This window comes from Elephas maximus, chromosome 11 (genome assembly GCF_024166365.1).
Source record: "Elephas maximus indicus isolate mEleMax1 chromosome 11, mEleMax1 primary haplotype, whole genome shotgun sequence".
In the NCBI taxonomy this organism is placed as follows: domain Eukaryota; kingdom Metazoa; phylum Chordata; class Mammalia; order Proboscidea; family Elephantidae; genus Elephas; species Elephas maximus.
The window spans coordinates 20,973,215-20,996,821 of record NC_064829.1 but is presented as its reverse complement, the minus strand read 5'-3'; the positions used below and the strand labels follow the sequence as shown (position 1 = coordinate 20,996,821).

At 41.8% G+C, this 23,607-nt stretch overlaps 1 protein-coding gene and 1 long non-coding RNA gene across 31 annotated transcripts in view; one reads left to right on the top strand and one right to left on the bottom strand.

Moving 5' to 3' along the window:
* Positions 1 to 23,607, top strand: part of DLGAP1 (DLG associated protein 1) — a 1,139,806-nt gene that overhangs the window by 1,049,368 nt on the left and 66,831 nt on the right. The window lies entirely within an intron of this gene.
* LOC126085712 (uncharacterized) lies at positions 1,748 to 13,457 on the bottom strand. 6 transcript variants are annotated; one of them, XR_007519323.1, is made up of 3 exons: positions 13,289 to 13,457; positions 12,390 to 12,540; positions 1,748 to 10,667 (listed from the first exon to the last, which is right to left on the bottom strand). It is a non-coding gene; the product is annotated as an uncharacterized LOC126085712 (long non-coding RNA). The 6 variants fall into 6 exon arrangements; XR_007519324.1 differs by lacking the exon at positions 13,289 to 13,457 and adding an exon at positions 13,021 to 13,280; XR_007519325.1 differs by lacking the exon at positions 13,289 to 13,457 and adding an exon at positions 12,934 to 12,985.

Genomic DNA, 23,607 nt, shown 5'->3' with positions numbered 1-23,607 from the left:
CTACTGCTGGCCTACAAAGAGGGAGAAAGGCAACAAACAAAGCAAACATGCCAAACCCATTGCCATAGAGTCGATTCTGACTCATAGCGACCCTGCAGAACACAGCAGAACTGCCCCCATAGGGTTTCCAAGGAGTGGCTGGTGCGGTCGAACTGCTGACCTTTTGGTTATCAGCCAAGGTCTTAACCACTGTGCAACCAGGGCTCCAAAGCAAACATACAGTGGCTTATAAATCATGCAGAATACAACATAATACCAAAACCGTTGCCAAGTCAATTTCGATTCATAGCTACCCTACAGGACATAGTAGAACTTCCCCATAGGGTTTCCAAGGCTATAACCTTTGAAATGAAACCCTGGTGGCATAGTGGTTAAGAGCTACAGCTGCTAAATAAAAGGTTGGCAGTTCAAATCCACCAGGCGCTCCTTGGAAACTCTATGGGGCAGTTCTACTCTGTCCTATAGGGTCACTATGAGTCGGAACAAATTAATCTTTATGTGACCCAGACTGCCATATCTTGCTCCCACTGACCTTTCAGTTAGCAGCCAAGCACTTAACCACTGCGCCACCAGGGTTCCTTACAACATAATACATTAGGGGAAAAATAAGTAGCATCGCCTTTTGTTTTTTTCTCCCAAAGATGGTGTATTTCTGTTTGTTGATGTTCTATTTTATTGAGCAGGTGATCTAAACCCAAACCCTGTAACACAAGTAAATAACGCACAAGTCTATCTTTGACAATAGGGAATTGTTTAGTGTGCTCTGGCACCAGGGAAGGATCAGGAAGGTTTACAAAAGCTGAGGCCAAATTTCATCCCTTGAGCTGCAGCTTTCTTCTTGAGAGCCCTTACTGGTCAAATCACTAGACATCAGTACTACAAGGCCTTAGGATGTCCTCATTGATGGCACCTTCAAGAAGGTTGTGTTGTCTGCCTACTTCAAGCATCCAGGACGTGCAAAATTATTAATTTTACACTTTAAATTTTAGAAAGGAAATCTGAATATCTCTCCATCTAGTAACAAACAACAGGGGTACTGTTTAAAAATGTTTGAACTTGATTATGGATTTTTTTAAAGTTGCCCTTAAAAAAAAATTCTAGTGACCACTAAAAGGCTGTTTAACCTTTACAAAGTCACTTGAATTCTCTGGTGCTTAAAAGGAGAAAGTTCAAGTCTGGGTTCACAGAGTGATGGACTGGAAAGGACCTTAGAGATCACTGAGTTCCACCCCTTCTTTACATATGAAGGACCTGAGAGTAACCAGCCAGAGGTCCAAAAGCTCCTTCCAAGTTTTATTACTTGGGTTTTTAAGAGGCAAAGTCCAGTGAAATTTGAAAGTTAATTAGGTCATTTTTGAAAACCAAATGAAAAGGAGATATTGACGTGAAAACTAAAGCTTTGAGAAATAGAGATACTTTATAATAGTTATCCAAATTGGTTTCCCGAAAGGAAATTGAGCTGTGTAAGATGTGGAACATTCTATCAACAATATCCATCCAACAAACATTAACTGAATGCCCACTTGGTGCCAGGAGCTGTGCTAGGTAAATATAAATTAACTTCGAAACAGAATGACAAGATCTCATAGAGTTTAAAGTCTGTTAGGGAACTAGGCAGATAATTATAATGACCGGACAGTGCTCTCTCAGGTAAAAAGTGCAGGGTTCTAATGAGAACTAGGAGAGGCATCTAGGACATCCCAAAATCTTTCCTGGAAGAGGTGACACCAAAGCTGATACCTGAAGGAGAAAGGGGAGAAAAGAACATTTCTAGAGGAAACTGCAAGTGCAAAGGCCAAAGAGGGGAGGGAACCTGATGGTTTGAATAACCAAAAAGTAAGGGTGGGCCCCTGTTGTAGCAAGGAGGGAGGACGTGGAGGTAGAATCATGAGAGCTGAAAGGTGGGCAGGAACCAAGTTGTTCAGAATCTCCTAAGCCCCAGATGCCAGGCTTTATCCGAAGGGCAGACACTGACAGTCAGGTGAAGAGTGACACGATCTGCTTGTTCATGTTTTCAACTCTTGCTCTGGAGGTATACAATAGCTTGGAAGCAGGGGCCAGATTAGACCCAGTGAGACCAATTAGAGAAGTATTCCTCAAAATAGTTTGACAAAACATGCTTTACCTACTGCTTTGTATACACACAGACCCGGACACACACAAATGAAAACAATTTTCAAGAAACAATACTTTTCCTTCATAGCTGCACTGATATTTTCAATTTAATCGATTTCCCTTTTTTAAAACTGAAACGACAGGACCCACCTCAATTGATTTTCCAACCCATTAAGTCGTAAGCTCCAGCTTGAGAAACTGAGTTAGGAAGTTGCTGTGATACTCCAGGGAGGAGGTAATAATAGTTGGATCTAAGGAAGCAGACATGTGAATAGGAGGGAGTGGGGTGATTCCAGAGGTATTTAAAAGATGGGAAAGAAAAACCGAACGAGTTAAGGGCAAGGCCCAGAGTTTTGGCTTGAACATTGGATAGATAAAGGGAGGTTGTTTGCTCAGATGGGCAACATTAGTTGGAAGACCTGTTGGAGGGTAAGGGCAAGGAGAATTTGAGACATGCACAGTTCTTGGAGACACAAATCTGCCCTTCATTTGGAGCAGATCTTTAGGAAAACCCTTCTAAGGTCCGCATTACATAACTTCAGAAAGTGTTCACGGTTTACCGAAGAGGCAGCAAAGTGGGGTGGATGGGGAGGAGGGCTGGTCGAGAGGAGAAAGCCATGAATGGAGCGGAGGGGACCCTGCTGCGCCCTCCATTTCTCCTTGGGAAGAAGTGCAGTCAAACGACAAATCCCCAGGAAACAAACAACAGGTGCCAGAGACTCACCTGGCCCTTTGCTGTGACTGCTGAACAGGCTATTGTAAGGCTGGGAATGTGTTATGTTGTTAAGTAGAGTCTTGGCTTTTCATTTAGAAGACACATTGGCAAGAGTTAGCTTCGTTACACCCAAAGTTCGAGTCCAATTTAGAATCCACAATCACTAGTACTGGAATTTCTTAACAGGCATTTCTTTGGCAAGTCTGATAAAAGTGGAAATACCATTAACTTTATTCTGTATGCAAGCTTGACAGCATCTAGTCAAAGAAACTTTTTTCCTTCTTCTTTTCATAGCTTCCAGGGTCCCAATCCTTCTCTTTCTAAATCTTTTATTTTACAAAACAATAAGGAGTTGTGGTAGCCTGTTGCTAGTTGAACGTTTTGAACAATAGGTGTTTCTGAGCCGGGTTTACTGAAATGGTCTTGTCTGTGTCCTGGGGGAGATTGTAAATGAGATGTCAACAGGAGCTCTTTTGTGTGTCTGGCATTCATCCCGAAAGGGAGGAATTTCCTTACTGTGCTAGTATTTAGAGTAGATTTGTTGCTGCTTTTGCTAAAATTTTTTACCCAACTGCCTGAGCTAACAGCAAAGAATGAGTCAGTCGGTGTGATTTCAACTTCCTTCCCTCCTTAGCAAAGCAATGACTCAGTCATTTACATTTAGAAAGGAAGGCTCCTAAGAAGATTTCTGGGATTTTCATCAGCATGAGCCTCTTTTCTGGGCTGTCACGTGGGCCTGAGCTGTCAGCAGTCTTGTTAACCCGGCTGCAGGACGGCTAGCCGGCTTGTTTTTCTCACTCCCGGAAAACTTCTTGCTGTTTTGCTCCCTTTTTTAAATCTGAGAGAGACAATCACAATTTCCTGCCTTTTTCCTTTTTTCCTCCTGCCTCCTTTTTTTGTAAATGACATGCAATTTCAGTTTACTCAGTTACTGTGAGCTAGCTGAGGTTTGACTAACTCCACCCTTAGAAGATAAGGCCTCGGTTTTATGGCCTCCCAGCCAGGTGCCCAAGGGTGACAAGAAGTGCCTTTATCTGGAGACCTGACAAGGTTATCAGCACTGCAAATGAGCTGAGCCTTTGAGCGGCAGCCATCAAAATGCTGTCCTTCCCCTGTGATCCATTTTCCAACTCTTTATTGGTAATTTATTTCCATCCAAAGAGTAGCTCAGTTGAGCTCAGGTTTCCGCAAGCTTTTCTGCATTCCTGCACGTTAGCATACTACTTTTGTGTTCTATTCTGAGGACAGGCAGAAACATAACAATCATAATTAGCACCGGTGTAAACTGCAACCATGAGCCAATTCCATACCATGAGCATGAGATTTCAATCACTACCCCAAACTTACATCACAGAGAGTGTTTTAACACCCTCTGGCTTGTTAGATTGAGAGTGTTTCATGGAGGGTAAATGCAATATAATTTTATATGGTCACTTTCTCAGAGTCAATACTTAATAAAATCTTTGACCTATGAATACGGAAATAAAGTCAAATGTTATTGCCTTTACTTTCTATGGTTCTTTTTGAAAATAAGAATTTAATCCACACCAGGAGGCAATACAGTGTTTGTTTTAGATCATTAAAATTTCTACTCCTTGAACTACTTATGTGTGCAGTGTATATATATATACATATATACATATATGTAATATATCCCAACATTACTTTATTCCTTAATTCAAGCTATGTTACATGGATTATCTCAGTTATCTCTTGGGTTTGCAATGTAGTATAAATACTGCCTTTTTCCGAAAATGATTTTCAAACTATATGCACTAGGTCATGCTTTCATGAATGAAGAGTGCCACTGCCGATAAACATTTAGACAAGGCCCCTGAGCTGCATTAAATCAGCTGGCACTCAGCCTGGTTTAGCATGGAGTCACCCTCTTCTCAGGTGTTCCAGTAACAAATGACGGTAGGCCCGAAGGTAAAGGAGGTTGGTTTTGTTTATGTTGCTGTCTGTGAAGTCCTGGCTGTAGTATGAGGATAAACCAAAAAAACTCAGTGCAGTCAAGTTGATTCCGACTCAGTAATAATCTGTAGGATCAGCGATCTGTAGGATACAGTAGAACTGCCCCATAGGGTTTCCAAGGCTGTAATCTTTATGGAAGCAGACTGCCACATCGGTCGCCTCTGGAGTGGCTGGTGGGTTCAAACCACTAACCTTTGGATTAGCAGCCAAGGGCTTAACCATTGTGCCACCAGAGCTCCTTAGCCTGAGGATAGGGGATGGGAAAGGTGAGGATTGGAAAGAGAACGATGAAAACGGATGAGTTTAAGACACACACACACACACACACACACACACACACACGCAACTTCTTCAGACTACCCTATTCTGTAATTTATATAGACATCATTCCACAGTGTGGACAGGGGCAGTTAAAAGCCCCCTTAGCCCTCGTATTGAAGTCCCTGGGTGGTGGTGCAAACGGTTAATGAACTTGGCTGCAAAACAAAAGGCTGGAGGTTCAAGTCCACCCAGAGGCGCCTTGGAAGAAAGGCCCGGTGATCTACTTCCAAAAACATCAGCCATTTAAACCCCACGGAGTACAGCTCTACCCTGACACACGTGGGGTTGCCAAGAGTCCATGTCAACTCGATAGCAACTGGTAGCATCCCTGTGACTATAAAAACCAAAAACAGGATGTTTCCGAGTACAGTATGTGAAACATATGCTGAGTGATAAACCAAGAACACGCTAACTCTAAGTCACTCCACAAGGAAAGACCATGTCAGAAGTATATTCAATCTAGTCTTGGAGTCCTCTTTTCCTTAACCCTTCCATGGGTCAGCAGCCCTGGTGGCACAGTGGTTAAGAGCTCAGGCTGCTAACCAAAAGGTTGACGGTTTGAGTCCGCCAACTGTTGCTTGGAAACCTGATGGGGCAGTTCCACTCTGTCCTGTAGGGTCACTGTGAGTCGGAATTGACTCCATGGCGATGGGTTTGGTCTTTTCAGTGGGTTTTCATGGGACAATTATTTCCTGTTTGGAATTTTTTGGTGATGCCGTGTTTTATCACTAATGGAATGAATGCTGAATCATTGTTGGTAGTTTTTTTATTATTTGAAAAAATGGACAGCACATCCCACATGCAGGACGTATTGGTCCCATGGCCCAGGAAGTACATCACACTTCCTGGTTACACTTGAGCCATAAAATACCTTACTCAACTTTCAAAAAAATACACAGAAAATACTCAATAAACATTGCACTTGCTGCACGTAATTATTATCAGTTGGATTTAGAATGGGCTATATCAGTACCATGTTCCATGAAGCACATCACGCTTGTGGGACATATTGGTTCCATGGCCCAGAAAGCGCATCACAAACGGTTTTCATCCTAAAAATAACTCACTTACTTGGATATTTTCACATGCTGGTAGCAGCACCTTTCCAACAACACAAAGGAAATAGTACACATGCTTACAAATCTTATCTGGCTGTACCGAAACTAAAAGATACAAAAGTTTCACATAATCACTCCTCCAGGAAGCATCCCCCTCATACAAATGGCTCTCAACACTCAAATGTGGTGCAGACCAACTTCCTTGTTCTCAAGGCAGTTGCACTAGTATCTGCCATGATGCCAGAATGTACTAAAGTGGCTCAAATGCCTGCCAATCAACCTCGGGGGGGGGGGGGAATGTAACCTTGGCATATGTGTTCCAGAGGCCATGTATACCAACAATGCCAAGCCCGCCACCAACCATAAGCCCACCCTTCACTGGTGAGTCTGGCTGGGATAACAGCTCCCCGATCTGTGATGGTTCTGCAGGAGGAAGTCAAGGGTGGGACCTCCTACCTCTCCAAGGCGTCTGACAGTGTAGGTGGGGCAACATTCCTGGATCCATAATTCTGAAAGCCATTAGCCAAAACCTGATCTTAGAACTATTTGCACTATGAGGATTCTACCTTTCCCTGCAGGCACAGTCAAGTACTTAAGGGAAGGGTGTTGCTCTAGACCTTGCTAGGGGTATCCTTCAAATTAACACTCTACAATCCAAAAAGTTCTGAATTCCAGACATATCTGGCCCAAAAAGTTTCACAATAGGGCTTAAGGACCCAGACATTGTTCTCACAGGGGCTCAAAGGAGGATCACAAGGAACGAAGCCCTTTCAAAGATAAATGGGAAGGCAGAGCGTGCATACAGCCCAGGTCCAATACTGACTCCGACGTTGGGAGAACCTGGGCAACCTGAGCTCTTGAGCCTCAGTTTCATCTGTATTTGTTGTTAGGTGCCATTGAGTCAGCGCCGATTCATAGCGACTCTGTACAACAGAACGAAACACCGCCTGGTCCCGTGCCATCTTCACAATCATTGCTATGTTTCAGCCAGTTGTTGCAGCCACTGTGTCAGTCCATCTTGTCGAGGGTCTTCCTCCTCTTCACTGACCCTTCACCTTACCAAGCATGATGTCCTTTTCCAAGGACTGATACCTCCCGGTAACCTGTCCAAAGTAACTAAGACAAAGTCTCACCATCCTTGCTTCTAAGGAGCACTCTGGCTGCATTTCTTCTAAGACAGCCTTCTTCGTTCTTCTGGCAGCCCGCGGTATTTTCAATATTCTTTGCCAACACCATAATACAAAGGCATCAATTTTTCTTTGGTCTTCCTTATTCGTTGTGCCGCTTTCCCATGCATATGAGGCGGTTGAAAATATGACTTGGGTCAAGTGCACCTTAGTTCTCAAAGTGACATCTTTGCTTTTCAACACTTTAAAGATATCTTTTGCAGCAAATTTTCCCAATGCAATACATCATTTGATTTCTTGACTGCTGCTTCCATGGGCGTTGATTGTGGATCCATCTGTAGTAGTGACATCATCACCTCTTTGAGAAGTGGTTGTAAGAATGTAATGAGACTATCATAAAGGGTCAGTTGAGCACCAATTGAGATGTTTCAACAAACAAATGCAGCACTGGAAGTGCCCACTCATCTATGCCAAGAAATTTGGAAGACAGCTACCTGGCCAACCAACTGGAAAAGATCCATATTTATGCTTATTTCCAAGAAAGGTGATCCAACTGAATGCAGAAATTATCAAACAATATCATTAATATCACACGCAAGTAAAATTTTGGTGAAGATCATTCAAAAGTGGCTGCAGCAGTATATCAACAGGGCACTGCCAGAAATTCAAGCCAGATTTAGAAGAGGATGCAGAACCAGGGATATATTGTTGATGTCAGGTGGATCTTGGCTAAAAGCAGAGAATACCAGAAAGATGTTTACCTGTGTTTTATTGACTACACTAAGGCATTAAATTGTGCGAATCATAACAAATTATGGATAACATTGTGGAGAATGGGAATTCCAGAACACTTGTGCTCATAAGGAATCTGTACATGGATCAAAAGGCAGTCGTTCAAACAGAACAAGGGGATACTGCACAGTTTAAAAGTCAGAAAAGGTGTGTGTCAGGGTTGTACCCTTTCACCATACCTATTCAATCTGTATGTCGAGCAAATAATCTGAGACGCTGGACTCTATGAAGAACAGGGCATCAGGAGTGAAGGAAAACTCATTAACAGCCTGCAATATGCAGATAACACAACCTTGCTTGCAGAAAGTGAAGAGGACTTGAAGCACTTAGTGATAAAGATCAAAGACCACAGCCTTCGGAGTGGACTGCACCTTAACATAAAGAAAACAAAAATCCTCAAAACTTGACCAATAAGCAACATCATGGTAAATGGAGAAAAGATTAAGGTTGTCAACGATTTCATTTTACTTGGATCCACAATCAACACCCATGAGGCAGCAGTCAAGAAATCAAAAGACGCATTGCATTGGGTAAATCTGCTGCAAAGGACCTCTTTAAAGTGTTGAAAAGCAAAGATGTCACCTTGAGGACTAAGGTGCACCTGACCCAAGCCATGATGTTGTCAACTGCCTCATATGCATGGGCAAGCTGAAAAATGAATAAGGAAGTCCAAAGAAGAATTGACGCCTTTGAATTGTGGTGTTGGTGAAGAATACCGAACACACCATGGACTGCCAAAAGAACAAACAAATCTGTCTTGGAAGAAGTACAATCGGAATGCTCCTTGGACATGTAGTCAGGAGGAATCAGTCCCTGGAGAAGGACATTATGCTTGGTAAAGTAGAGGGTCATCGAAACACAGAAAGACCCTCAATGAGATGGACTGACACGCTGGCTGCAACAGTGGTCTCAAGCATAGGAACAATTGTGAGGATGGCATAGGAACGGCCAGTGTTTCCACCAGCTGCTCCTTGGAAACCCTATGGGACAGTTCTACTCTGTCCTTTAAGGTCACTATCAGTCGGAATCAACTCCACGGCAATAGATTTGGTTTTTGGAAGAGGCTGGTGCCCTTTCTGGGTCAGGTGGACTGGCTTAAACAGTATTCCACAGGCTAACCCAGAGAAGTTTTCTGTGTTTTCTTTGAAAAAGGAGGTATCAGGGAGGAAGGAGGAAAAGAGTAGGGTAAATAATTAACTACACAGGTCAGGGCCCTGGTGGCCTCCCCCATGCCTGCTCTGCAGACCCAGGTAATTATTTCTCATCTGGCCGAAGCCAACAGGAAGGAATGGGGGATGCATTTTCTGTTTTCTGGACTTCCCCACACATCCTGTTTCCCAGCTTTGGGGGTCTGTGTTTGCCTTGTGCAAAAGCTTCTGCTCCAGGTCAAGTCCTTATCCCAAGTCCCTCTGTCCAGAGGCTAGCAACTGTGGGCTGCTTTTGTACAAAATCTGCCCAGAGAGGTAGCCAGTGAGCAGAGGATACTGAGAAATCCTGACTGAGGTTTCATAGTCTGAACACTCATGAGATGTGACCTGTCTTCGTATTATACACAGGCCACTCAAGCGCACGCACACACACACACAAACAAAAACAAAAAACCAGTTCTTGTGGAGTCAGTTCTGACTCATGGTGACCCCTTGTGCGTCAGAGTAGAGCTGTACTCCACAGGGTTTTCAATGGCTGATTTTTTCAAAGCAGATTGCCAGATGTTTCTTTCAAGGTGCTTCTGGGTGGATTTGAACCACCAACCTTTTGGTTAATAGCCAAGCGCATCAACTGTTTGCACCACAGGGACTCCACTCACTGAACTGCCAAGATCTGACACCCTGCTCCTATCTAGAAGCTATCAGCTGCTGCATAGAGCCTCAGGGTTGAGTATACTTGGATTTTACTTTGTTTACCAGCCACACAGCCACATAGCAGGGGAGTCCTCGTTGCATGTTAGGTTGGGCAGGATGATTCCATTCCAGATTTCTCCTTATATTCCAGGCTCCAAGGTCCTATTTTAAGTAAGACCAGGAGGCAAATAAAGTTCCTTGGCCCTCAGATGTCTTCTAAGGTTTACATCCTGTGTAAACAGAGGACAGCATAAGAAGTCAAAGAATACTAAAAGTAAAACAAAGTAAGCAGAAGACAAGCAACTGCATCAGCCACCATGGCCCCTCACCCAGCCTCTTGCCTAGCACCTCTGGATAAAGCCAAGCAGAAAGAATGGAAGGAATTAGGTGGACAATCCTTGGGTCCAACTGGTTTCAGCTGGAATTATGTTGGGAGTTGACCTACCAACTCCATGTCACAAGATGACCAATCATAATTTTGCCAGCACCTGGCCAGTACTGAACAGAAGTGGGCACTGGTGATCAGAGATGATACTGTGACATCCAAGGTCCCAGAGAATGGCTTTGCTGAGGCACTCATCGTACTCACCTGGCAACCTCCCTTTCCTGATGGTTAGCCCTGCTTCTTTTTCTCCAGGAAGTCTTCTCATCCCTGTTAATTCCTTGATGTAACAAGTACTTACCAAGGCACTGCCATGCACTGTTCTCAGCACTGCAGTGACATCTGTGAATAAAACAGACAATACCTAGTCTTGTGATTCTTATAGCCTTAATTCCTTTCTCTCAGTCTGATCAGGAAAAGAAAAAAAAAAAAACTCATGTAACAGAGAATATAAGAAAGTATTGCTGACAAGTGACATCTGACAAGAAATGAAAGCTGAAGAATTTCCTTCCTCACTCTTGCTACCATCCCCACCCCAGGGCCCCTGTGCATGCACTGGTCTGCCCTAGCCTGAGGTGTTAGTAGACCAGCTGCCCAAACAGGAAACCTTATATAATTCTGTAACCCTGACCTTGGGCCCTGAATCATTCCCTCCTATAAATGGTCCATTCAACCCAGGAAGATCTGCAGACCCAGTGGGGACACATTTTGAAAGACACACTCAGTACATGTGTTGAAAAAAATCTCTTGGTCCAAGAGGAAGTGAAATATCTGATTCAGTGGTAGAACTCAATTCATAAAGTAATGGAACAAATGGAAATTTAACCCTAACAGATGAAACTGCCAGGGCAGTCACTGTGTACATGGATGACTCAGAGCACCTGTCGGAAAGGCCAGGAAAAAGAGCCGTGAAATCCTGATTGCATTCCCAACTGGAAGCAACACCCCGCCTTGCAAATTCGTAAACATCCTGACTTCCCCATTTGTGCCTTATTTCTATGAGTGGTGATTCACCTTACCCGCTGGTCAAATGATTCTTACTCAGAGCCTTAGGTTTTTTTTTTTTTATCTTTAATATTAAACGGTCTAGGCAAACACTAGCCAAACGTCTGACTACTTTCAAGACGCTCCTTTGAAATGACCGAATTGAGGAAACAACTAGTTTTACTTATGGTAACCCTTAATTTCTAATATTATTTAACTTGCTGCCAAGCTTCATTAAAAGTCCACATTAGAAGTTTTAACCCTCAGCCCTGGACTTGGGCCTTCTAAAATGACCTTCCCCCAAACGTCATTTAATTTCCTTTAATTTAGTTAATTAATGGAACTTTCTGAAGAAAGAGTTCCTTTGATCTGTACCTCTTCCATACTTCCCAGTTAACATTTTCCAGAGGGAGAAAGAACAGATACCCTGGCACTGGCTGGAGCTACTGGGCAGCTCACCACTGAAGTCACTCCTCCAAAGCAGAAACAGTGGGTATGATGGAGCACCCGAGAGAAGGAAGGATGGTTAAAAACACCCCTTTGGCATTTTCATGGGTGTTTGCCCCACACAGAGATAAAAGTGTTGGGTGGAACTTCAAGGCCTGTTCTGCGGGGAGCTGGGCCTGCAGACTGGAAATCCTTCCTGATTGGAAGCCATCCTGGAGAACTGGAAATACTTCTGGCCTGAGTGGAAGTTTTCAGGATACAAAGTACAAATTCATATAAAAATGGAAAATACAAGCCCCGCCCAGCAGGACTCTTGAGTTTCTGGGCTATGAATCCTCAACTGGGCTATGAATTCTCACTGACTGGGATGTGAAGAGGAAGACTGGATGGAAATGATTACCAGGGCTCTTGCTTTTCAATGTAGCCTTAACAACAAATATTACCCTAGCTGCTGCTGAAAAACAATAGTGATCCCCAACCCCTATGCCAGATATTTCACTCTGCAGGTACAGTAAAATTTTTGTTAAGGTGATAAATTAAAAAGCACGACGTTTTGAGTCTTGTCTTTCACTCCTTATATTTTTGGAGGGAGACAAGTCCAGAAAGGATGCCCGCCCCTTTGCTTTGACTTACGTTGCAGCAAGGTGCATCGGTGATGATCCAAGTTTGGCCACCAGGGGGCCCTCAGGAGTAGGATTGCCAGCAGCAATACTTTGTTTTCTCAGACTTTTTGGTGGGGAGGGCGGAGGATGGGTGCGGGGGTGGGGACAGAGAGGCAGCTGGCCTGAAAAAAAAAAAAAAAGAAAGAAAAATCCATTTGTTTTCTGAAATGATGCCACTTGCTATTGTATAAGCCAAAGGTTGCCATGTTATCTGTTGCCAGGTTCCTGAGAGTGCTTGGAGAAAATGTGGACGCGAGAGGTGGCGCGCAAAGTCCTTCAGCTGGGCGGTCGCGATGTCTTTTGACCGGTCGGCGCTGACATTTTGAGCAGCTGTTGCGGCTGGCCGGACATGGTCGGTTGTAGTGCTAACAGGGGAGTGGCTGCGCCTTACATCATTTCCAGGCATGCAGTGCCTGGGGCGGGCTGGCTGGCTGGCTTTCTTTTTTTTGTGACTGACTTTCTGATCCCTCCTCCCTGGATTTGTACAGTGCACGCACTGTGCGAAGCAGCCTCACCTCAGGAAGCCCAAGTTTTGTAGGAACTTGTTAAAAACGACTTGAGTGCCTTAAAAAAAAAAAAAAAAGTTGTGACGCTGAACAGACCTTTGCATTCTTCCTCGCTTCTGAGAACAGTGTTGTGTTTGATTCGCAGCGTAGCCACGGCTCTGAGAGATCTGGCCTCAGACGCGCGGCTGCTATCGGTGACTAGATCTCTCGCCCAGACAGGCCCGGGCACGGCGTTTGTCTGGCATTAGGAAGTGTCTGGAATACTAGCAGCTACCAACTGGCGAGTCTTAGGGCGACAAGAATTATTACAGCCCCCGCCCTCTCTGCCCGCATTCCCTCTCCGTCTCCACAAGCTCGCACCAACCTGCTTTTTTCTGCTTCGACTCAGGGAAGTTTGGCTAGTTCACTTCGTTGTCTCCATGGCGATGGCTTTTAGTAGAAATTATTCTCATTGCCTCCTCCCTTAAGCCAAAAGTAACCTGGACAGGGCCGCATTAAGGCGTGTGAGGGCTCTGAACATTCGTGATCTCTGGTGCCCCCTCTGCATACTCACGCATGGAATGGGATGTGTAAGTTATATATAAACCCAAAATAAAACAAAACAACCCCGTTGCCATGGAGTCGTTTCCACTCATCGTAACCCTATAGGGCAGAATAGAACTGCCCCATAGGGTTTCCAAGGAGCAGATGGCGGATTTGAACTGCTGACCTTTTGGTTAGCAGCCTGAGCACCTAACCACTATATATATGTGTATGTGTGTGTATATATATATACACGTATATATGTGTGTGGAAACCCTGGTGGCATAGTGGTTAAGGGCTACGGCTGCTAACCAAAGAGTCGGCAGTTCGAATCTGTCAGGCGCTCCTTGGAAACTCTGTGGGGCAGTTCTACTCTGTCCTGTAGGGTCGCTATGAGTCGGGATCGACTGGATGGCGCTGGGTTTGTTTTTTTTATTTTATATGTGTGTGTGTGTGTCTTAGCTATCTACGGTGTAACTTCTTTTTAAATTCGACTATATTTGTGATTGAAGGCTAAAGTGGCATATGCCATTTTAGAGGAATGAGATGAACTGGATTATAAAAATTTTAGTGGATGTGGGATACTAAGATTTTTATACCACATTTTCTATCAAAAGAATATTCCATGTATTCTTTAACAAAGAAAATGAGTCAGTGAGCTTAGTCGTTTCAACAATCATTGAAAAATTCTGTTGATCGCCCACAGCGAAAAATTGCCTTTCACCAGTTTTGCTTTAAATGGCTCCTACTTCAGTTCTGATGCTTGTTTCATAACAAACGCTATAATTATAAATGAGCTAACAAACAGATGTCGTAAAAGAAAATTTAATGATCAGAAAACATTAAAGCAAATTACTATATTTTATTTTTAGGTAGATCTTTCATCTCTAACATGTTATAATTAAAACATTTCTTTTTATTCTTTGCTCTTACAAATTCTTCAATGATTTCTCACAATTAAGCTGCAGAACAATATCTACTTCCATACATAATAAGGATAATAAATTGAGTCTTTCTGGAATCATTGTTGTATGCTGAAGGTTTTTGAGTCTCTTTAGGGATGAAAATGAGTGTTCTGTTGTGCAGTTTGTGATCATTAAAGTTAGGAATACATGTAAAGCAATTTAAACATTGGGAAGTGTGCGTTATATTTTATATCTTCTATGATGGAATCATGCATGTCTACAGGAGTAAACTTTGTCTAACCTGAATCTATAAACTTAGTTCTTATGTAATAATGAAATAGTCTCACATCTCCGTAAAGGTTTGTATTTAAGTCATCTGGCTAAGCCTGCACTAATTTCTTGGATGCCTTCATGTATTCTTCATCAGGTGTATTCACATTGCTTAAGAAGGAAAATCTATTTGAAAGAACTTCATACACTTTCATTCTTCTTTTTATGCAAGATTCAAGTGTGCCAATGATGGTGTAGTACATGGTTATACGAACTGATCTCTGGCACTCAACGGTACTTCTAGAGCACTTCCATCCTTTGCTTGTTTCTTTCTAATACTTCTGTGATGGTGAACTGCTTGATAATCAGTATTTGGCAGTATTTGTTGTGTTGTATTATCAGAATTTTCACAATGTTCTCTGTTAATGGCTGATAGAGATCTGTGCATGTTTTTAAGTTTACTTCTGAATCTTGGAGAATTCGACTTGTTTGATAAAAACGCTGCAATATATTATTCCACATAACCAACATAAATATATACTCTAGTGTTCACAGGAAACCCTGGTGGCGTAGTGGTTAAGTGCCATGGCTGCTAACTAAAGGGTCGGCAGTTCACAACCCTCAGGCGCTCCTTGGAAACTCTATGGGGCAGTTCTACTCTGTCCTATGGGGTCGCTCTGAGTCAGAATCGACTCGACAGCACTGGCTTGGTTAAGTTAGTGTTCGCATTTTGTTGGCAATGTTTTCACCTTCTCTTTTGCTTTCTTCTTGTGTCTGGTCTTCAGAAATGTTTTCTAAGTCATCTGGAATATGAGTGTATGATTTCAGTATTGCACTCGTTGCTACAGCGTGCGCTTCCCAAAGTGTTTTAGAAAGATATTTTAATACTCGATCATAGCCTAAATATGTTTTAAGAATGGCCCTTGGTGAGTAGAGGTGACAAAAAATGTGTGCCGTAACTGAACAGTAGAAAAAAATCAACTGCTTCTGGACAACAATCTACTGTACTGTGTCCTACAGCACATGGTATGAAAATGACATATTAATTACATTCTAAATTTTTCTGTCACATGCCTTCTTAATGCCCTGACATATTGGCAGCATTGTCATAGGACTGGCTTCTGCACTTAGAAAAATCAATTTTGCAAACTTCACATAAATAGTGAAGTACTTGACCTGCAATTTCTTCACCAGCATGACTTTTTAAACTAGTAAATGTGATAAATTGCTCAACAGGTTTTCCATCTGTTGGAGATACATATCTTAAAACAATACTTAGCTAATATGTATCGGAAAGATCAGGAGTGGAATCTACAGAAAAATCGAGATACTGAGCTATACTTATTTCACTGAAAATAGTTGAGTGAACTCTATAACCACTACGCCACCAGGGTTTCCATCACTTATTAAGTTTATTAATTCTTTGCACGTTGTTTTAGACATATACGAGGGGTTGCCCTTTCCTGTGTTACCATATTTTGAGATGTGACCTGCTAAAAATGGATCCAACTGAGGAACAAGTTCAAGTAAACCCCCAAAATTTCCATTTTGTGGAGACCTAAACATTTCATTTCTTCCTTGAAAAGATAGTCCATGTTCAAGGATTGTTACAATGACAGCAACAATGTGTTCCAAAACAGCTTTCCAGTACTGACATTCTTCATTAATTTGTGCTTCCAGTTCATAAGCTAATCCAAAACCATGTCTTCGGTTTAAATATGACAACATATAGTCTCTGCGAATTGAACTGTTTTCATATTTATCAATCATATTCAAGTTGGGCCAATTGCCAAATACATCCATAGCAAAATGAGAATTAAATGATTTAGGACTGAATAGTTTGCACACAAAACAATATACAGAGTTGACCGATGGAGAATACAGTAGCCACTACCTCTTATAATTTTCACCATTAGCTTTGCACCCTAGAAAAATATATTCTGGCTACAGAGCCTAATTTGTTTACCATCCAGAAATTTTCAACACAAATTTTCAAACCGTCCACTATGATGTTGACAATCACTTGGCCCTCTTTTGATCCAATAATTTACATCAGTAGAAGAAAAATTATCCCACAAAGCCGGATCTGTATTTCTGTAATTTATGGGGTCTGCAGATGCGACAATTTCAGATTCTAAAATAGTTTCACTTTCTAAACCATTATTATTTTTTTTACTACAGCAAGGAATGGATGCTATGTATTGCTATTAGTAATTTCAGCACTAGCAGTGCTAGTACAGTGATTTGCACCCATTACACTCAAGTATTCAACAGAAGAAATCTCTTCTGATTCATATGTTTTAAAAAGGAAGTTAATTTTGGAATTGTCCTCAGGGATTCACAAATCCTTCTTATTTTCTGTGAGCTTTTGTTTTTCCATTCCACTTAGTTGTTGCTGCTTCATTTTACCTGGATAAAAAATTATATCACTTTTTAAATTTGGTTCTACTGTAGCAAATAAATTTGAATAGTTAAAATAAAATGTATAAAAGAAGTAAAATTTATAAAATAAAATTTACATTCAAATTTGGATGTTGACACAAAAATTTATATTTGAAAATTAGGAAATAAAAAAAAAATTGGTTTGCAGCATGTAATTTTGTTTTTCAGATCTGAGATAGTAAGAGAAATAGTGCTTCCAAGGCAGATGGAAATAATTTCATTCCTTGGTCACACAATGTTTGCTGATGGGCCCTTTGAAGATCTCCTTAAGTGTTTTTCATCTTGAAATAATACTTAAAATCTTGTGATCCTGCATCCTCACAGTTCATCATACTAATGCTGACACCCGACGGGGCAAGAGTGATCACAAAAAGTATGGTACAAATACAAGGGTATGCTAAATCTGAAGACTTGGTTTGGTTCACTTTGTGCAGGACCAGATACGTCATGAGTCATGCCATTATGGTGCCGCTGGCACGTTCTTATGTGGTTGATGAATGAGGACTGAGTGTGAGGTTATACCTAATCAGTCCAACATGGAAAGGAAAATACAATTGTTATCATATACAAAATTTATAAGATGGTATCAATTTCATTTAGTGCCCTGACAGGTTCCTTCCACTGTGGTACTCGCTTTTCCTTTGGTCCTGCCTGCTTGCTGTCTATGGGCCTTTGCTTTAGACAGCTAGTGCCCCTGTTTCGTTGGTGCCTTAAGCACGTGATTTACCTTGCTTATTGGGTAATCCATCCCTGGGGAGAAAAGGTCAGAGAATATCCCTGAGCCTCTCACAAGTGTCGCAGAGAGCCCATGGTTGAAGCCCATCATGGGCTCTGATTGCTGCCTTAGTTCACTCAGTTTCTGGGACTCTCAGGACTGAGGACAGTAGGGCACAGACCAGTGAGTGCCCAACTTTGGGTAGCCTGTAAATATTAAGATGTAAATATTTTGAAACAAATTGGTGATTTTTGCATGTGTATTTTATTTTGTTGAGTTCCTCCTTTTCTGTAATGTTTTTTAAAGCTGCAGCTGGTGCACCCCTTATTGACTACTGCAAATTAATTAATTCATCAAACCTTTGACAAGTTCTGCAGGTTGCAAAATACTGTGCTGGGAGCAGTTTCCTGGCAGTTTTTCCTGGAAAGCACTAAGCTTTACTGGACAAGGTGTGTAAATGGAAAGTTTAATGGGGGAATGAACATAGGTCATCTGGGTAACGAAAAGAGATGTGATTGGGAGCCGTGAATACTCTTAACACTACTGCTTACTAGCTGCATGACTCAGGGAAGTCGGTTCCTTACTCTGAGGTATAATGAGATCTTCTTCCTAAATGAGACCGTGTTTATTAAATTCTTAACACGGTGTCCAGTACAGAGTAAGGATTCGCTCTCTGTGATTATGATTATCTCTTGGCATGTCAAGGGCCTGGACTAATTTTTCATCTTGTCATCTTTGTTGTCACCCTTGTTTGTGCTTTTATCCAGCGGAGGACTCTGGGTAGATCCCTGATTTGTCTCACATTTGGTGGGGGAGTCCAGCCTGCATAGCACATCACCATGTGAAGCACCATCCCCACAATTCATTGTAAGTCCAGGAACTCTGGACCTACTCGACTAGAATATGAGGCAGCAAACTTGCCTCTTAACAATTCTGTCCTCTGCAGTGCCAAAACGTTTTCTGAGGCTGCCAGAACATCTGTCATTGCTACCAAACAGTCCTGCAGATAACTCTTGACTCTTTTCTTCAGCTATTTAGCACCACTCTCAATGGGACCCCACTTCCCAAACTCTTTTCTAGATTTCTCCCATATTCATAAACTCATAGATCCTCCAGTTTGAAAGGGATGCTAAGTCACCTGGCTCGGCCACCCATTAGATGTTTATATAATTTCTGTAACTTCCCAGGCAGACAATCAGCTAGCTGTGCTTGAACACCTCCAGGGACTGAGAAATCACTACCTAGTAAAAAATAAATAAATAAATAGGGTCCCCATATTCCAGCTAAATTCTAGAATTAGAGAATTAGAATTTACGTCTGTCTGAGCTTACAGAACAAGTCCTTTCTTACCATCCTCTATGGAGTTGCTCTTCAAATAACTAAAAACCCTCTCTTCTCCTTCTCTTTCAAAGTAAACATCCTCTCTCCTTAAACCACCCTCATAAGAAATGTTTTTTCTCTCCTCTGAGCGCCCTGCTATTTCCTCTTCCTGAGCAGTGCTCGGGATGAAACCTAGCACCACTATCACTTCCACTGTCCTTTGCACCACACTTTGTCACATATTCCTTCTTGTTAGTTGTCGTCAAGTCATCTCCAACTCATGGTGACCAATGTACAACAGGACAAAACTTTGCCTGGTCCTGCATCATCTTCACAGTCGTTGGCAGGTTTAAGTCTGTTGTTGTGGCCACTGTGTATCTTGAGTGCTGTCCAACTTAGGGGGCTCATCTTCCATCACTGTATCAGACGATGCTCTGTTGTAATCATAGGATTTTCACTGGCTGATTTTTGGATCTCTCTTTCTAGCCTGTCTTAGTCTGTCCATCACAAGTGACCCTGCTGGTATTTTAAATACTGATGGCATATCTTCCAGCATCATAGCAAAATGCAAGCCACCACGGTATGACAGACAGACAGACAGGTGGTGGTACTCAAACATGCCTGTTTAGAAATAGGGAACCTACCTGCCATTAAAATCACAAATCCAATCTTTCCCATCCTCTATTTGTGCAGTAGTCTCTGATGTCCCAAGGTCAGGACCTGCCACATTTCTTTTTTTCTTTGGCCTGTTCACATCATTTTGCTTTCTAAAGGAGACTGTGGCTTCAAATTACCTCTCTAATATATTCTTAATCTCACTCTTCTTTGATTTGCCAGTATTCCATACCAGTGCTTCTCAAACTATCTCTGGTAAAGGACCAGATTGGTTTGTCTTATGTCCAATCTGTCACAGAGCAATACTTTGGTAAAATGAAATAAAAATGAATTCTTAAAAAAGGGAAATTAAAAAAAAAAAAAAGATATACAAAAAACAAGCTAAGAGCTTTCTTTTTACACAAGCCCAGAGTTTTCTTTTTTATTAGATTCAACAGACTTACAAAATACTCCGTACAAGTTTCTAAAAGCTTATTCTCAATTTTCATAGTAAATCTTACTGTGCACCGTATTAGATAGTTCGTGAGCCAGCACCATTCGCAGACTACACTTTGAACAACACTGCCCTGTACACAGTGGGGAAATCCTGGTGGCATTGTGGTTGAGAGCTACACCTGCTAACCAAAAGGTCGGCAGTTCAAATCCAGGCACTCCTTGGAAACTCTGTCAGGGAGTTTTACTCTGTCCTTTAGGGTCACTATGAGTCAGAATCAACCATGGCAGCGGGTTTGGTTAGGTTTTTTTTTTTTTTTTTTTTGGTACACAGTGATGTGCTGGAAATGCTTAACTGGCTTTCAAGGGGGAAACCTACTCATTTATAGCATCTGCCAATTTCTATGGTTTACATACTCCCACCAAGGCCAGTTTCAAGCTGACAACTAAATGTCATTGTACGTGGCTATAGTGAGTTGATAAGAGCCACCTTCAGCATTACCACTGTTCCTCTCATTAGATTTTAAAATCTTCTTTTTAATTAACAACTTCTTTTTGAGAGCATGTTAAACTGTGGTTCACCTGTGCCAGATCACCCACATCAGGAGAACTTTGCCCTCAGCAGAAACTTGACAGTGGGCAAGGGCAGCCCCTGTCTCCAGTGATCTTCAGCCCCCTAAGATCAGACCATTTGATACAACTCAAAGGAAATCCGAGGTCACTTTGGTCATGCTTTCTGCCTGGAAAAAGCCTGTGTTTTCTGAAGGCTGGTCAAATCTCACCTTGCTTTGTGATTAATAACAATTTAGGATTACATGCTTACACCAAAAAAAGTGTTTTTTTGACAATTGTACAATTTATATACAGAGGTTGGCACTCTTTTGATGTCATACTGTGTTTTTTATTTATAGTTCCTTACAGACCCCTGGTGCAATGGTTAAGAGCTATGGCTACTAACCAAAAGGTCTGCAGTTGGAATCCACCAGCTGCTTCCTGGAAACCCTATGGGGCAGTTCTACTCTGTCCTATAGGGTTGCTATAGGTTGGAATTGACTCAATGGCAGTAGGTTTTGGGGGGAGGGGAGTGGGGGAAGTATGGGCTTGTTTTCTCAGATTTGAAAGAATTTCTAAAATTCAGTAACCAGGAACTGCTAAATTATTTCTCAACATAGCTTTATGTTATGTGATCCATCAGCCAGCCACTTATTGTTAGGTACCATCGAGTCGATTTTAACTCATAACAACCACATGTGACAGAATGGGACTGTCCCAAAGGGCTTTTTTGGCTGTAATCTTTATGGAAGCAGATCACCAGGTGTTTCTCCCACAGGGCAGCTGGGTGGATTCAAACTGCCAACCTTTTGGTCAGCAGCCAAGCACTTAACCATTGAGCCACCAGGGCTCTTTAACTTAGGCAGTAATAACTTAAATAAGAAGATACAAAAAGTGAGTTTAATCCCACATCTGTTTTGTGGCCACCTGACATATGTATGCTGTCAGTCACGGAGGGGGAAGAAGAGTCTAGGTATTTTCCAGAAAACCTTCACCACTACAGGAAAAAAAAAAAATCCTGAGGCTTATAACTAGCATCATCCTTCTATGCAAATCTAGACAATATTTAATAGTCAGCTAGAAGCTAAAATGATAGGGACTTGTTTGTTCTCATTTGTTTTCTCTAAAATTTCTTAACTCAAATGTAAAAATCAACCTTTGGTCTTTCTGCTTTCTCTAATATCATCTGAATGAAAATGATGTCATTGAAACCTGGCCTTCAGGTTTTGCTGACTCTTCTTATAAATGGATGAGAGTCCTGTTGGCTAACTTTGAGCTGAGGTAGTATATCAGGATTCAGAGAAGGGGGAAAAATCATTTTACACCCTCTCCTCGTTAATCAACATGGTTAGGTTCCAAAGACCAGGTTGTTATATGAAATCGGTATTATGCAAAAATGGAGGATGACCACATCAGATTGCAAAAATGGAGGATGACTACGTCATTACCTAATTGCGAAACTACATCATTACATCACCTCCAAACCACTGAGAATTGTGGCCCAGCCAAGTGGATACATAACCTTAAACATCAAAGACAATGTTACTCTCACCTCACACCTAAGCATTTGTTACTGTTTGTTACTGCCAGGCGTATGTCATTAATGTACAAAATAGTTGGATAGTACATTTTTTACTATTGTTGTAAATGCGAAATGTCACATAGTGAGATAGTCAATAAGTGAGGAGAAGATGTATGTGGTGTATTATAAATGAACAAATAAACATATCAGGACAAAAGAAAGCAGCAATCATGATTAAAATACATCTTTTCTTTTTTTAGGAAACCCTGGTGGCATAGTGGTTAAGAACTATGGCTGCTAACCAAAAGGTTGGCAGTTTGAATCCACCAGGCGCTCCTTGGAAACCCTGTGGGGCAGTTCTACTCTGTCCTACAGGGTCGCTATGAGTTGGAATCGACTCGAAGGCAATGTTTTTTTTCTTTCTTTCTTTCTTTTTCAAGTTCCCCTTGAATAAAAGGAACCCTTGCATTTCTAATTCTTTTTTTAATTGTGGTAAAAATATACACACAAAAACATTCAGCAATACAACAACTTCCACATTTACAAGTCAATGGCATTGATTACATTTTTCATGTTGTGCCACCATTATCACTGTCCTTTTCCAAAATATTCCACCACCATTAACATAAACTCAACACCCCCTCAACGAAAGCTCTCCTTTTCCCTCTCCCTCCCACCTCTGGTAACCATTAATAACCTTTGGTTTCTATATATTTGCTTTATTTCATATAAGTGAATCATACAGTATTTGTCCTTTTGCAAGTGACTTATTTTGCTCAGCATAATGTTTTCAAGGTTCATTCATGTTGGGGCATACATCAGGATGTCATTTCTCCTTAGAGCTGAGTGATATTCTGCAGTATGGATATACCACATTTTACTTGTCCATTCATCTATTGATGGACATTTTGGTTGCTTCTACATTTTGGCTATTGTGAAACTGCTGCAATGAACATTGGTATACAGGCTTCTGCTTGCATTCCTGCCTTTACCTCTCTGGGTATATACCTAGGACCAAAACCAAAAATCAAACCTATTGCCATCGAGTTGATTCCAACTCATAGTGACCCTATAGGACAGAGCAGAAATGTCCCATAGAGCTTCCAAGGAGTGCCTGGTGGATTTGAACTGCCAACCTTTTGGTTAGCAGCTGTGGCACTTAACCACTATGCCACCAGGGTTTCCTAGGATTGGACTACCTTATTCAAAGTAGGACAAGCTCAAATTCTTATCTCTTTGAGTCTTGAGGCTGGGGCAGTCTGTTGGGGAAGCCATATCCCCAGTATTCTCCCTGTGCAATCTAGCACTGGTTGCTGTGTTTATGCTGGAAGACTTCTCTGATCACAGTACCCAGAGTTTTCCTTATCGATACCGAAGAGTAGCTGTCA